General features: G+C 43.9%; 1 long non-coding RNA gene across 1 annotated transcript; it reads right to left on the bottom strand.

Moving 5' to 3' along the window:
* Positions 1–12,441: 12,441 nt before the first annotated feature.
* On the bottom strand, positions 12,442–14,801 carry LOC144151421 (uncharacterized). The gene is made up of 4 exons (XR_013318872.1): positions 14,648–14,801; positions 13,268–13,409; positions 12,920–13,079; positions 12,442–12,832 (listed from the first exon to the last, which is right to left on the bottom strand). It is a non-coding gene; the product is annotated as an uncharacterized LOC144151421 (long non-coding RNA).
* Between the last annotated feature and the right edge of the window lie 419 nt (positions 14,802–15,220).

The following is a 15,220-nucleotide window of genomic DNA, read 5'->3' as shown; positions in this document are numbered from 1 at the left end:
TTAAATTAAAATAGAGGATGTGTACAATTTAGCGATATTACAACAAAATTGAAAGGAGTACAGTGGTCTGAATTTATCGTACAGTTCATGAGCAGAATTTCTTTTGCGCCAAAGCAAACTTTTTAAATACGTCCTCCCTTCCTTCATGGAGGTCCCGGACAGTGTAAAGTATTTGTATACCACATGGAGAGGCGTGTGGCCCCAACAGATGTCGCCGGAGTTTCTATCCCCATCAGCGATTATGAGACCTCTGCGACCGCATACTCTTACGTTCTATTTAAAGTTATCGCAAGCCTCTGTACCTTCCCTCCCTTCTTTCGCTGCTTCCTGTGGATCACTGTGAGCATCCGGTGTGCTATGTGCCTCAATTATCATGCATGAGCCGGCTTGTTCTTACGGTAGATAAGTACTAGAGCATTGATCACACCCGCATCTGTACCGGCAGGGCCACAATCCGAACTGCGAAAACGCAGTGGGCTGAATGTACCACAAAGAAGGCTGCACCAATTTCTTGCTTCCCTAACGCCACAACTCTCCAGAACATCTCCGTCGCCATAAGCTCAACTACTCCCTCAGGAACGTCAGACATCGATCGATCGACTCACTCGCTCGCTCGCTCACTCACTCACTCACTCGCTCACTCACTCACTCACTCACTCACTCACTCACTCACTCACTCACTCACTCACTCACTCACTCACTCGCTCGCGCGCTCACTCACTCACTCGCTCACTCACTCACTCACTCACTCACTCACTCACTCACTCACTCACTCACTCACTCACTCACTCACTCACTCACTCACTCACTCACTCAACCACTCGCTCACTCACTCAATCACTCGCTCGCTCACTCACTCACTCACTCACTCACTCACTCACTCACTCACTCACTCACTAAATCAATCAATCAATAAATTACTGATAACCCCTGCTATCAGCAATTTTAGAGCCCAAAGTGCCCTTGATTGTGATTTAGCCCTTCTTTCCGGCTTTCATTCTGAACTCGAATAAGCACTAGCACCGTTAAGGATCGACATCTCCTTTCCATCACCTACACAACCCCTTGCGCAGGAGATGGTAAGAATAGTGTTTGCCGTAGCTAAAGTGTACCATCGAAAAAAAAATTGGCTCCAGTCCACGCTGTGAAGGTGCTTTGAAAGCAAAGCTTTAAACAACAACCTCAACAATTGCCCATGCGACGTCACTTGAATTCGCACATGTGGATCTACAAAGAGTGAAACCAGAGATTCTGCGAGCCGTTACCAGATTTTGCGGGGGTGGCATCCCGAATGCAGCAGCAGCGTCGGCCACGGCCGGGCTAGATCGGCGGACGCCTGTAGCCCGGACGTGTGTCGGGAGAGAGAGAGAAAGAGAGAGAACTTTATTCTGGAACCGTTGGGTCAACGACGAGTGGTGACCAGCGCTTGGAGGGCGCCGGTGATCTGGGCTGCTCGTTCAGCGAGTCCTTACTGGACCCGCGGATCCGAGCTGTGCCACCTCCCAGTGCTCTACACAAGAGATGAGAGGTAATGAGTTTTGAGAGAAAACGGAGAGCAGCGTCGTTCGAAGGGTGAGAAAGCGGAACCTAGCCATCCTGATGTGCTAGCTTGGGGCTACACCACCGCGCGACACAAACGCAGACACCGAAACAATTCAGAATGTGAGCTTAGTGGTTCCCATTTATGCCGATTTAAACAATTTAGTTTTGTAAGTTTGAGAATTGCGAGAAAGCTGAGGGAACTTATATATTTCCTATTTATCAGAACCTGGTGCAACCTTCACCTTTTGTAATACCTCTTAAAGCACAACCGAATTGGTCATCACCAATTTAGAAAACGGAGTCCCATTCATGGCAACCAGTACGCAAAAGCTAGCGTTTCTTTAGTGGCCAGATGTCTGTATGGGGTTTGCAAGTTTTGTTTTCCCGCCCTGCAAACCAATCCTTAACGTATGTTTGTCATACGACCACTTAATTCAGTCGGGTGCGATTACCCTGCGGGTGCTGCCGAATAAGTTAATAGAGTTGTGCGAAGGCACCGCGCAATGGACGCGAAGATGCACCAAAACAGCCCCACAACCACCGCCGCTGAAGCAGACGACAAAGTCGTACCGCCGACGCCGCCACCCGCGAGCTGGCACTCCCGAGCGGGGAACGCTGGGTAAATTCGCGGCGCCATCTCTAGTGTCTCCGTGAGTAAAACCCTCCGGCTTCCCTCCCCCCATCCTCCCTCCCCCCGCCGCCGCCTCCGACGCGTTAAGAGTTTCTTGTCCCGCACGCCACGCTAACCGTTGGCTGGTAGACCTAGAAAGCTTTGCTTTAAAAAACTCCCCCGGCGCGAGGCGCCCGGCACGACCAACGCGCTGTTGCTTTAGCAAAAAGAAACCCGAGTGCACGTGACCGTGCACCACGTGAGGAGCACCCGCTGTCGTCCAGGCTTGAGCATGGGCTTACGCACCGTGAGAAGCTCCCGCCTTCGTCGTCGTCGCCGTCGTCTTCCGCTCTGTGTACCCGTGGCAGGACGGTCGCTACAGGGCTCCCCCTCCCCCGTAGATGCGGAGGCCTTTGTGCTGCCCACGTGACATTTTTGGTCGGTTGGGCTTGCGAATTCCGGGGAGGGGTCGTTGAGACGGGGAAGCCCTGGGTGGGTGGGAGTGAGGCCACCTAAGCGGGCTTTATCTTGTCGGCGTCGACGACGTCTTGGCGGCTGTTAATGTAGAGGGCAGGAGAATTGGGGTGTCCGGTCGCAGTTCTTGGAACGTGCATAGACTTGCTATTTCGGCCCCCTCTCTCTCCTGGGAACCGCTGACAGAGTGGGGAATAGCAAAGTCTACCCCAGCTCTGCTGTTTCTCCAGCCTTGCAACACCAGTTAAATCTGCGTGTTTTTTTGTTTGTTTTTATTTATAATGTATAAATTCTGTGAAGCGGGTATATATAATCCTTGTTTGCTTTCCTTCCGAGGAGTTCATTTTCTTAATTTTGACTCCGGTGTGAGGAAATACACAACAAAAATTTGACGTCATACAAATCCAACTAAATACTTTTTTAGGGCGTTCAAATTTCAAGCTATTTTGTACTTCTATAGCGGACTTCATTGTTTTGGCCCGATTACTTCCCCATGTCATAATTATTTTCTCAGTCCAAATTCGCTGCCTCTTCTCGAATTAATGTGTCGAATTGTCATTATGACTCCTTGATTCCCGTGAAGATCACTCCTTGTGCCCTTATTGCTAAAACGATCAGTGCGAATTTCTGGCGTCGTCACACGTCCATGTCGCACATCAATAGGGGAAACTATAATGCTGCCAATTATTGTGTTTAAATTCCTAAACGCACCATGCAGTTCCATCGTAAACTTTTATCTGTTTCACCTTGACAGTTCAATTGCCGCAATAGAAACTAGCGTATCTATATCAGAATTTATGCATTGTGGCCAACAGCACAAACTTTCGCAAACCTCTTATATACTTCCAACGGAAGTGCATGCGAAATTTTCACTGTCTCTTTAATTGAATTATTGGCTGAATTGAATTTGCCCCCCTCATTCAATGATTTTCGATCTTGTTGTTACCATTTTAGCGCGGAGTCATAAGCCGCTATTATGCACTCAGCGCAAAAAAAAATATGCATTATTTTTTGCTTGAGTATGCCGCAAAACAAATTGAGCGTGGAGATGTTTTTCTCTGAAGGCCTTTTTCTTCGGCTGAAACTTCTCAGTTAGTCGTTGCGGGAAGAGAGATAGCAGAGGCGCCAAAATGTCGTGTCGCTTCCTTCACTGTTTTGACCGCCTTTTCTTGATCCTTTAAAAAAGGAGCATTACGCTCGCTTTCTTTCAGGCAAACTGTTCTGTACAAATAAAACATTAAAAAAGAAAATGCGGCAGTGTCATGGCGGTGTATCAATCAAGGAAACATACTTGGCTTGTTACTTTGCCCCTCGTTTCCTCTGTCTTACTGCTTTTTCTTGCTTTTCTGCGGATTATTCTGAAGATTAAATTGCACGTATACCCGATTTCTCTTCATCGCGTCTCCGTCGGGAACATGATACTGTAATTTTGTTCTTCAGAATCACTCCGTCTGCATTGGGCTGTAAAACAAAGCACTAGTTTAAAGTGTATGCACAAAGGCGGTGAACTTTTTAGGGAACATGATGAAAGTTTATAAAGTGAGTGGAATCATTTTCGGAAAGGAGAAACCTTGCAATGTGCAATTACTTGGCACCACCGCTCTGCTGCAAATTTTGTGGTTTGTTCGAACGTAAATATGCGCATAACGTCTTTATCCCCATCCTACTCCTGCAGTTATGTAAATTTCACAAGCAGAGAGTTGGTCGTGTTAAAAAAATTAAGGTTGCCTGATTCTCGTATGCTGAAACGGGAACACGTCTCAAAATTAAACTGAGTATTACCATCTGCCCTCAGCGCCTGAACAAAGGCTGTACAAGCTTTTTTTAAGGGTGTCAGTACAAACACCATACTAATGAAAGTCCGCGAATCGCAGACTGTTGTTATTTAAAGAGCTAACAAGAATATATTGCAAGAGGGGTATTTATTATGTTTACTTTGGACATAAATTTCCTTATAATGCTATTTTTCCTCTCGTAGGTTCCAGGAATATAATGTTATCTTTCGTATGAACTTAGCGGCGTTTTTTGTCCACTGCTCTTCAAGTGAATAGAACTGGCCTTTGGCGTTTAGTTCCCAGAAATAGTTTACTTAAAAAAGCAAGCCTGTGCTTTCTGCAGGACAGACAAAATTGTTTTGTATGCCGCATTTTTTGCCGCTGCTTTCCCGATAGTTGACACGAATGAGCTGCGGAGTGCTATCCTCCCGTAATTTGGCCCACATCTACAATATTACACAAACCATACAACTGCTTCCCCTTCTACGCTGAAAATTTATACACTAGATAATTCTTTTGTGCGTAGAACCCCGTTTCTTTTGTATAGAGGTCTAGCGTCTTAAGCTACTTTTTATGCATTCCAGCTTTTGTACACTTTTACGGAAGATTTTATCTGTAAAGCTGATAGTTGGCGGGCGTATAACTGAAGTGTGCGTGCAAGGAATTGCGTACACAGATAACCTCAATATCACGGTAATGTTTTCCCTCATTCAGTTTTGTTTATAATCCAAAATCAGCTACCTGGGACATCAGCAAATAAGCTTTGATTAGTAATTGAAATTTACTGTTAGTGCCACCCAGAAGTCACATGGTTTATGAGTCATATTCCCGTATTTTACGTGCACATGCATATTTATACGGACATCTCTCGTTACCACCCACACAGACAAATAGGACATACGGGTTGAATTGACCCTATCAAGATTTTGTTTTAACAAAGTAGGTTGAATCTACCATCGGTTTTAGAACCCTACTTACAGTGAAATAGGCCAGAGTGAGGTTCACAACACAATTTTTGTGCCGGAACCAGCTTTTTATGATGGCCACATAGAAAAAAAAATGTGAAAAGCAACATTTCTGAAACCGTGTTCAACAAACACGGCCCAGCACCTGCTACGTTGTAAGATTTGGACTAGATTTATTTTCTGTAACTACAGATGAGCTCTACGCTACTTCGTGACTAGACTACTTAATGGGCGCTTATCATTAATGGGAGTACTTCAGTTTGCCTACGTGCTCTGAACGCCAAAGAATTATGGCAATGGGCATTGGTAAACTGGTATAGACTTTCTGGCGGCAACTGGCATCTTCACGTGCAATCTAACTGAGTGGGTGTGGGTAAATTGTTGGTGGGAAAGGTAAAGTCACCGTCACATAAAAATTGGTGAATTAGCAAAAAAAATGAACATTTGAAGGCAGCTGTTGATCCGCAATCCCCTTGGGTGTGACTACGCCGACGATCTTTCGCAACTCGGTATTGAGAAATATGGGTAAACAAGATATTACGTACCTGCGTGTAACCAGCGTGATGCGCAAAATGTAGCAATATATTTTTTGCTGGATAAGCCTTAATGCTTTCGAATACAAAGCACTTGCACAGAGTTAAGTTTTCCGGGAAAGCCCTGTGTGGTGTGGCTTAAGCATAAAATAGTGGTCACTCCCTTGTCACCGCAGGTTCTTTTGTTCGATGCCAGTTTGTTCTACAGACGACAGCTGTACCAGCCATTGGCCAATACTGTTGAAAGAATACACAAGCTGTCCGAACACCATTGGGTCTATCCGGATTAGACAATGCTGTATTTGAAATTTTGTTATACTCGAATGCCTAACGCGAAGTGTACGTGGCAAATTTGCTAATCATGGGTGTGGTCATCAGGGAATTAAAATGCGTCCTTAAATCCCAATTAACTCGTAAAGGGAATCTGCAGTGTGCCAAAATACTGAAATTTCATCCTTGTTTAGGGAAACACCCACAAAAATAATGTACGCACATGCTACCAACGCTTTCTAAATGAGAAAGGAGTTGCTGCATCTGCTCCTCATTATTTCCTCTTCAGTAATGATTGGCAGGTTTTATTTAAATGCGTAGTGATTGCGTGGGAACTTGGGCAGTGAAAAAGGGCAGAGACCGGATCACTAAGCTTCCTCTAATGACGCAGTGCGGAGATTATCCTCATCCCGATGGCGCTGGCTGTATGCCATTGCGCTATTGTGTCGCGCTCCTTCCGACGACAGAGCTGTCTTTCGAGTTCTTTCGACCCACTAGCAAAATGCTTAACGACTATTTTTTTCGGCACGCTATAAATACGTGATCACTTCCTCATCCCAAGGTCACCTCGATTTCTCTTTATGGCTGCTGTCTACTTTCGCAAAGTGAAAATCGATATCTCGTCTTTTTACTCGCGGTGTATCCTTAAAACTTCATGAATCAAATAAATTGTGATTCCTTAGAGAAGCCGTTTTTCTCCTTTCTTCGGCCTGTAAGGCCTATAATGAATGCACTTTACAAAACTGCCCGTGAGCTGAGTTTGGGGCGTATACATTAAGGCCGAAAATATACCACGTCCGTGGACGTCCTCTACAGCATTCTTCGGTCCCTACAGCCCTATCGATTAAAATATACGAAGGCGAAACTCAGCGCATTTGGAACCTATATACGGCTCGACGTACCCCGGAGAAGCTGCGCGCAGCAAGCCATACTTGTTTCACTGGGCTTCACTTGGTCTCTTATCCGCATCGTTTGATTCTCTAGGAGCTCTTGGAGTTGAGAGAGCGCCTCCTAGGTAAATGACAGCAGCCTAACCGGGCCATTATGGCGAGGCGACTGACCTGTGTAGTAGGTGGTGTTGCGGAAGACGTTCGCACACGCCGTCTTGCGCTCGCCGCCTTCCCAAAGAGACGAGCGGAGGGGGGAAATGTCCTCAGTTATGACCGGCTCGTGTTCACTCACATTCGGTGCTGGTCGACTCAAGCGTGTTCAATGCGACCGCAGCGACAGACGTATCCGCTATTGCCGTCAGGGTATCTCTGCTGTGGATATCACTCTTAATCTGGATCCACATAAGATCCACTTAGTAACTGGAACTTTTTTGCAAAAATGTTCCACTTATATATTTGGAACCGTGTTCCACATATCCTGAAAATGTAAGTGGAACAGTGCACCACATATTTTTGCAGCTATATTATCTGGATCGGCGTTCCAAATAAAAATATACGGATCACCGTTCCAAATAAACTGGTAGTGTAAGTTACTGGAACACTGATCCACGTAAAATGATTATGGATTTATCCGGTGCGCCGTTCCAGGTACCTTCAGACCAGCTGTTTATATAAAACGGTGTTCCGATAGACGTTGAGAAGCTGTCTATGGGACTCCACTTTTCCAACATATCTGCTTTCCTGTTGGTATAAACTGAGGTCATTTGCCAGGCTGGCGGATGCATTGGTATCAGAAGGAAACCGCAAGCACCATTCTAACGCAGCCTTGACATATGGCCCACAGTGATACCAACAATTGGAAAACAGAAACCGCCGCAGCAGTGTGGTCCCTGACAGTTCCCAACAGTTGCCTATCGGAGCACAGTTCTATATAAAAGTTGGTCTGAGATACCTGGAGCGGCACACAGAGACTTTGGCTTCATCCGCCGAATCCTGTTCTGGGTTTTGGCTGCATGTAAAAGAAACAAGACTCGCATTAAAATACGCACCAAACCAACTATTAGCACTGACACAATGCTTATAAAAACACTAAGGAAATTTTATTCGCTCGTATTATTGCGTACATTTGAGATACGGAGACATATCTGTTTCCACTTGGGCAGAAAATGACCAGCGTACAGGATCAAATACCAAAACGATATCAAGTGGCCAAAACGATCTAAGTGGCATTTTCCTATTTTTGCTAATATTTACCATTCTTTTTTGCTAAAAACACGTGGGTAATAAAGATGGCTTTAAGCGCAACCGCGTCACAAACAGACTTGTACATCTACCCTCACAGTAACTCAAAAAGCATTACACAACAGTGAGCATAAAATATGCTGTTTTATGACATGAAATCAGGTACCGCAAATGCGGAAGTACCCACAGCGCTTGCCATACCATGTTTACGCATCCCGGTTCCAAAAAATGCAGTTTGCTCTTAAATTGTAGGGAAAAGCCAAAACTACAAGCCATACACGGTTGGATTATCACAAGACCTGCAAGAGTGTAGGAAAAGAACACCGGAGCCAATACTAACAATTTAACATTTGCACAGAAAAAATTACCGGAAGCATGTGGCACTATTGCACAACTAAAACATACACCATATATCAATATCAAGCTAACTGTAATATCAAGCTAACTGTAGCCAAAACCGACTATATACGCGCCCTGAAAAAGCCTTTCACTGAAGCCGCGTTCTTTCCCCGACAATTTGTAGCTATTTAAAATAACTTATCCAAAAAAAAAGCTCATAGCACCCAGTGTGAATCTTACAAAAGTTTACAAACCAGATAGCTCGGAGCATGTTACGCATTTTAAAATTTATCAAGCAGCCTAACTCTAAAGACGTTATTAGTTCCCTCAAGAACAATTCAGACATCCCAAATAACCAAGCCAGGTAGCGTTGAAACATACAGGTGACCAATTTTACCAAGCGAACTTGGAAGCATTTTTCCAGCCGAAACATTTATCTGTGGTAAAATTCAGTTGCGTGCTATACAAACCCTACTATCATGACGACAGTATGCTTGTGACCAAAGCACTGCCTCTAACAAGCGAGAAATGCAACTTTGTCCAAAGTAAACAACTTTTTCAAGCCAAATATGTATATTTCGCATTCTTCTAGGGCTTAGGTGTCAGCTAAGATACAGTACAAAAATTTATTAATAAAACCCCAAACCGTCTGTGTAAATAATTACTCTCACGTTTGCATCCATCAACAGCAGCACTGCCATGGAAAAAAATTTCGAGCTGCACTTGAATATTTATTTATTTATTTACAAGAACCTTACAGGCCCCCGTAGGGGCATAGCGTAAGGGGAGGCAAAAAACAGTAAAAGAAAGACAAGAGCAAGTGAGCATAATATGTACAAGGTGAGGCTAACCTTGCACAAGGTACAAAAACACGACGACAAAATATACTGCCAAGGCGAAACTATAGATTATAAGGCGCAGTGCATACACAGTACAACTTAACAAAATACTTCAAAAAAAAATACGCCAGCAACAACAAGAGGGTGAACAATTTAAGGAAGCAAACCTAGAAAATGACTGGTTACACGGTGGCGGAAGGAGGCATGGTTTGATATGGAAACGATATTGTCGGGCAAATCGTTCCACAGACAGATGGCACGTGGAAGCGCAGAACTATTGAAAGTTAATGTACGACCGAAAATACGCGAGTAACTGAGATTGTTATGCAAACGTTTTGACATGCGCAATGGTCTTTCAAGAGGAAGGGGCGACAGCCTATTACCATAAATGTACTTGTGAAACAAGCACAGAAGTGCAATGGAACGTCGTGTATCAAGTAAGGGGATGTCATTATCATGTTTAATTTGGGTGACGCTATGGGAGTTATCATAATCGGAAGAAATAAAGCGTGCTGCTCTATTCTGCACGGCTTCAAGCATATTGTTAAGATATTTTTGGTGAGGTGACCATACAGGGCTAGCAAATTCCAGTTGAGGACGGACAAATGAAACGTAGGCCAGCTTTCGTACGCAATTAGGGGCATTTTTTAAGTTTCTCCGTAAATAACCTAGCGATCGCGAGGCCTTGGCACAAATGGCGGTGATATGGGAAGCCCATGACAGGTTAGAAGTGAAGTGAACTCCGAGGTATTTATATGAAGTTGCTTCAGAGAGGGGAGAGCTGTTCAAAGAGTATGTGAATTCAGAATTGGCATGCTTGCGGCTGAAAGAGATAAATTTACATTTAGATTCGTTAAGGTGCATTTGCCAGGTCTTGCACCAACTAGAAACAGTTAAGAGGTCATTTTGAAGAGCGATGTGGTCGTTAGTATGGGTAATGTTACGATATAGTATGCAATCGTCAGCAAAAAGACGAATTGAAGATGAAATGTATGTAGGCAGATCATTGATGAATATTAAAAATAGCAAGGGCCCTAAAACACTACCTTGCGGAACACCTGAAGTTACGTAGCAAGGGGGGGAAGATAAATTGTTTACAACTGTGAACTGTTGGCGAAGAGACAAAAAATTTCGCAGCCAGGAAAGGGTCAGCGAGTCTAGTCTAAGCGATGATAGTTTCGAGATTAGGTGACAGTGAGGAACCCGGTCAAACGCTTTAGAGAAATCAAGAAAAATACAATCTGTTTGTTTGTTATTATTCATGTGAAAATGCAGGTCGTTGGTAAATTTAAAAAGTTGTGAATCGCAAGAAAAACCTTTTCGGAACCCATGTTGGTTAGTAAAAAAGAAATTATTTGACTCGAGGTGGCTGTAGACATGTGAAGCAATGATGTGTTCCAGTAATTTGCAACAGATACAAGTTAACGAAATTGGACGGTAGTTACCAGGTGAATTTCTATCGCCAGCCTTAAATACAGGAACTATTTTTGCAATTTTCCAGTCAGAAGGAAGACGTCCGGATGATAGCGATTGACGGAAAATGAGGAGCAGTATTTGGCTGGAAACAGAAACAGTGTTTTTAAGTATTTTCGAGCTGATGTTATCAATACCTGCAGATGTAGATAATTTTAGGTCGGTTATTAGCCGAGAAATACCTTCAGCGGAGATGTTAATAGGTTCCATGTAAGGGTAGTCAGGATCAGGAACAAAGGGTACTGTGGATTGGTCCTCCGTGGTGAATATTGATGAAAAAAATTCGTTAAACGCTACCGGGCACTCGTGGTCGGCAAGAGGCACGTTGTTAGCTCCGTGCAAGGTAATGCGACTTGAGCTATTATCCGGAGATATTGTTTTCCAAAACTTTTTTGGATCTGATTTAAGGAGTGAGGGTAGATCATGTTTGAAATACTTATCTTTAGCGACTGATACTGCAGAACAGTAAGTTTTCAGGAAATCTTTATATTCATCCCAATAAGTCTGGTTACGCTTGGCTTTCTGGAATAAGCGTTTCTTTTTATTTCTTAACCTACAAAGCGATTTGTTAAACCATTGGTTAGTCTTGCAATTAGATATGGTAATCAAAGGGACAAACTTGTCAACAAGGGAAGATACTTTTTCTGTGAACAAAACCCAGTTTTGGTCAACGGAACGTTGATGGAAAGAGGGCTGAAATTCGTGATAGAAAAACTGTTCCAGATCGCAGTTCATATCTATATAGTTACCTTTATTACAGTTACCTTTATTAATAAAAACGTTACAGTGCAGTGCCATTAGCTACATTAACAGAGTAACAGAGCAGCGGCAAAGGCAGCCTGCGCTTTGTGACAATAATGAAAAATTGCAAAGGAAAGCACGACTTCACTTTTCCAGTTGACATGCCGCTTGCATCTACCAATCATTTGAACCACGACATATCTTTCCGAATAGGCTTAAACGTCTAACAATAATTTAAAACCCCAAGTAGAGTGACCACATCAAGCCTTTCAACAGAGCTTTAAACTTAAATGACACCAGGCCACTGTTAAATGGCCAAGAACTCTCTGCAAAAGTCCCAAGAACTCTCCAAAGTCGCATAAGTTTCAGGAGATTAAGATGAAATATACGGCGAGGAGGATGACCACATCTTGATGCGACAATGCAGGCGGAAAATCCATGACGTGTTTTTTGCAGACAATATTTACGCTGCCATTCTCTTCTCTCAAAATAACTGGACGTCGAGAATAACTGGACCACGTCATGTACATTTAAGGAAGGAACAAGAACATTTTGTTAGACGATGGCTTTAAATGAGTGAGTTGCTTAGGATACCCCTTTTATAGCACAGTAATTGATTGAAATATCAGCGATTTCTTGGTTTCTTTTCTGGGAATGCTGCTAACAATGGACAAAAAATATTAGCACAGACTGTCAATGGCAGTTCTATAATTTTGGAAAGCAACCGCATTGGGCGTGGCCGTGGCGCCGTATTATCACAGCAGCAACTCTCAATGTGAAAGCAAAATGTTTGCAAAACTTGAATGCAAAATAATAGTCTTTTTGTCCACATGTTGCAGCATCCGAAACAGGCTGAATGTGAAGGTATTTCCCAATTTGGAGTTCACGATTTATTCTTAACAGTAAGATTTTGCTACAAAGAAAACTACCACAAATTTAGTCCCGCAAAAATAAAATGCCAGCTTCAATAAACACTACCATAAATTGAGTCCCACAAAAATAAAATGCCAACTTACCCAACTAAAATTAAGATGCAGGCGTTCCTGGCAGGGCCTCCTCGGAGTGATTTTCCAGGAAAGTTTTGCCAACGTGTTCCCAAAAGCTCTTACTGTCGTTTTCACCTACAGGTCAAGTTGTCACTGAAATGGTGTTCCGAAGCCATTACGTATAATGCAACTACCTAAAAAGGGACCATCAAAGTTCCAGAACTGGGAGTGCGTACTTACTTGTAGAATGCAATGATTTCATCCCGTACAACGGCTTTCACGTGTTTCCTTTTTGTGAACACACGACTTCAAGAACGGTGAACAGACGCCTTCAAGAACCAGGAAAATGGCAGTATGCATTCCTTGTTCCATTGTTTTAAGTCCCGGTCCGCCCTATTTCCTAGAAATAAAAACAGTATAAAAATATCGAAGCATAAATTTACGCTTCCCTCTAAGAAGGGAGTACTACAAGATCTCGTACAAGGCCTGATTAGTTGTGCTAAAATTTATTTTGCATCACGAGCCCTGGTAACGTTTTCAGGCGAAACAATTTTAAATATAAAAATATTTGAACATTTTTAGGCTCACCTGTCATTGCTCCATGCGGAGTGGTGAACGTCTGTATAATACGCAACACTCAAGAGGCACTCTTTCGTGGCTTTATGACTTCCACAATGCATTCACAATCTGTCACACTTGTCACTACGACGCCTCGGCGTGCCGAAGATGTCTTCAGCCACAGTTAATGCCACAGCCATGATTTCACAGGTATATGTAAGGAATGGAAATAATTCGTTTTAATTTCTGTTCTTCAGACAAAGGAAAACAATTGTCGCAAACTACCAGTGTAGAGACAAATTTCTCCACAGTCAGCCATAGTCTGCATCTGGACAGGTTACACAGATCGAATACAGAATGTAGCAATCTGCTTTCGCAGTATATTTTCTAAGTTCAAGGAAGCACAGAAATGGGTTAATGTTGGGTGCACATAGTGATGCAAGAACTTATCACCGGAGCGTTGTCGGAAATTATTTCGACTCTCGGCTTGCCACCGACATTGACGGCATAAAAATGCAAGAGTGGCTTATTTCTAACGCGGTTCGTGAAGTAGCAACCACTAATTATGGATATTGGATAATTATCCTGAAGTCTCAAGTTACCACTGACATTAACAGCATAGAAACGGCAGCACACTTTCTATATACCCGCTGCGTGTTTCCACATATTTCTTCCCCTCTACAAAAGAAACGTTTGTTACTGCGGTACTGCTAAGACAACCACTGTCCCTTCCAATTCTCTACACTTCAGGCAATGTAAAATAGATCATCTCAATTGGTCAAAGGAATTGGAAGAAACATGGAACTGCATAACACACTGCACAGATAAACGTAAGCTGACGCCTTGAAAGCACATCAACACAACTCGAAATAGCGTCTACCTTGCGCGCAACGGGCAAGGTCGAAGACTCCCGGTCTGGTAAGCACAGTAAATGGCATTCTACTAATCAGACTAACACAACGCCGCAATTACCACGCAAGTTTTAAAAATACCAATAAATCTAAGGACGGACGCTCCGACAAACTTGCTTGGAAGTTGTACACGTGTGCACGCGCGATTATCGCGAGCGACTAACTCGAGAAGATTCGCTACCGCAGACATACACAGCTACCGTCAATATACAACTAAGCAAAGCCACACAGTAAGGGAACATCCACTCATGAAACCCGCAAACCAGGAACTTCTGACGTACGCAGTCAGAAATGTCCAGCCGACTCTGACCCACGAACACGGGAGTTTTGGTAAATTACGGCTGCAAACGTTTCTCCAACACAAAATGTTACACGCCGCGACCACAAGCATGAACGACACACGAACAACGGGCATAGACGCGGTATGTTTATCGGACGCAGTTAACAAGGATGTCACTGAACAACAACCGTTACCAGCACATAAATAAGCAGCACTGACCTTTTTTGCGCCTCCTGGCAAAACTCCACATCGTCGAGCAGGAAATACAGCCCAGGGATATGAAAAAATTCGCAGTTGCACGCCGCAATCAACCCAATTTAAACTGCTAACGGCGCTAACGGTTCTCGCCAGCGTGACCGAGAATTTCTTTAGTAAATATCAGGCGCATCGCGCGAGCAATTGAGAAACCCGCTTAGGAGTGCCACTGGTGGCGCTGCATGCGGAAGAACGTAAAATTAGCGGAGGGAATCCTGGAAGATGGGAGCGCTGCTGTCGTTTAAAGTGTTGACACAGTCCCGATTTTCATCCGTCGTCATCGTACCCGTTGCAGCCCCACTGTACCGTGAATCAACGCAAAAACAGCTCTGTTGCGCTGCTGCTGACGCATGCGCATTGAATGCGCTACTGGAGTGGCGGTCTTTTCCTCATGGCTTCGGCGTACTTTCGTTCTCGCGGAGGCTTTGGCGATGCGCCCGCATAAGAACTCATACAAACTCGGCACACGTGATGGCTTTTATTGGATTCGGAAAACGGGCGTATGCGTCTAAGCGGACGTTTAGGCCCGCTGAGGCC

This window comes from Haemaphysalis longicornis, unplaced genomic scaffold (genome assembly GCF_048455015.1).
Source record: "Haemaphysalis longicornis isolate Haplotype H1 unplaced genomic scaffold, Haemaphysalis longicornis Haplotype H1 scaffold_9, whole genome shotgun sequence".
In the NCBI taxonomy this organism is placed as follows: domain Eukaryota; kingdom Metazoa; phylum Arthropoda; class Arachnida; order Ixodida; family Ixodidae; genus Haemaphysalis; species Haemaphysalis longicornis.
Note: the sequence above shows the minus strand (reverse complement) of the source record. Positions and strands in the feature narration are given on the sequence as shown.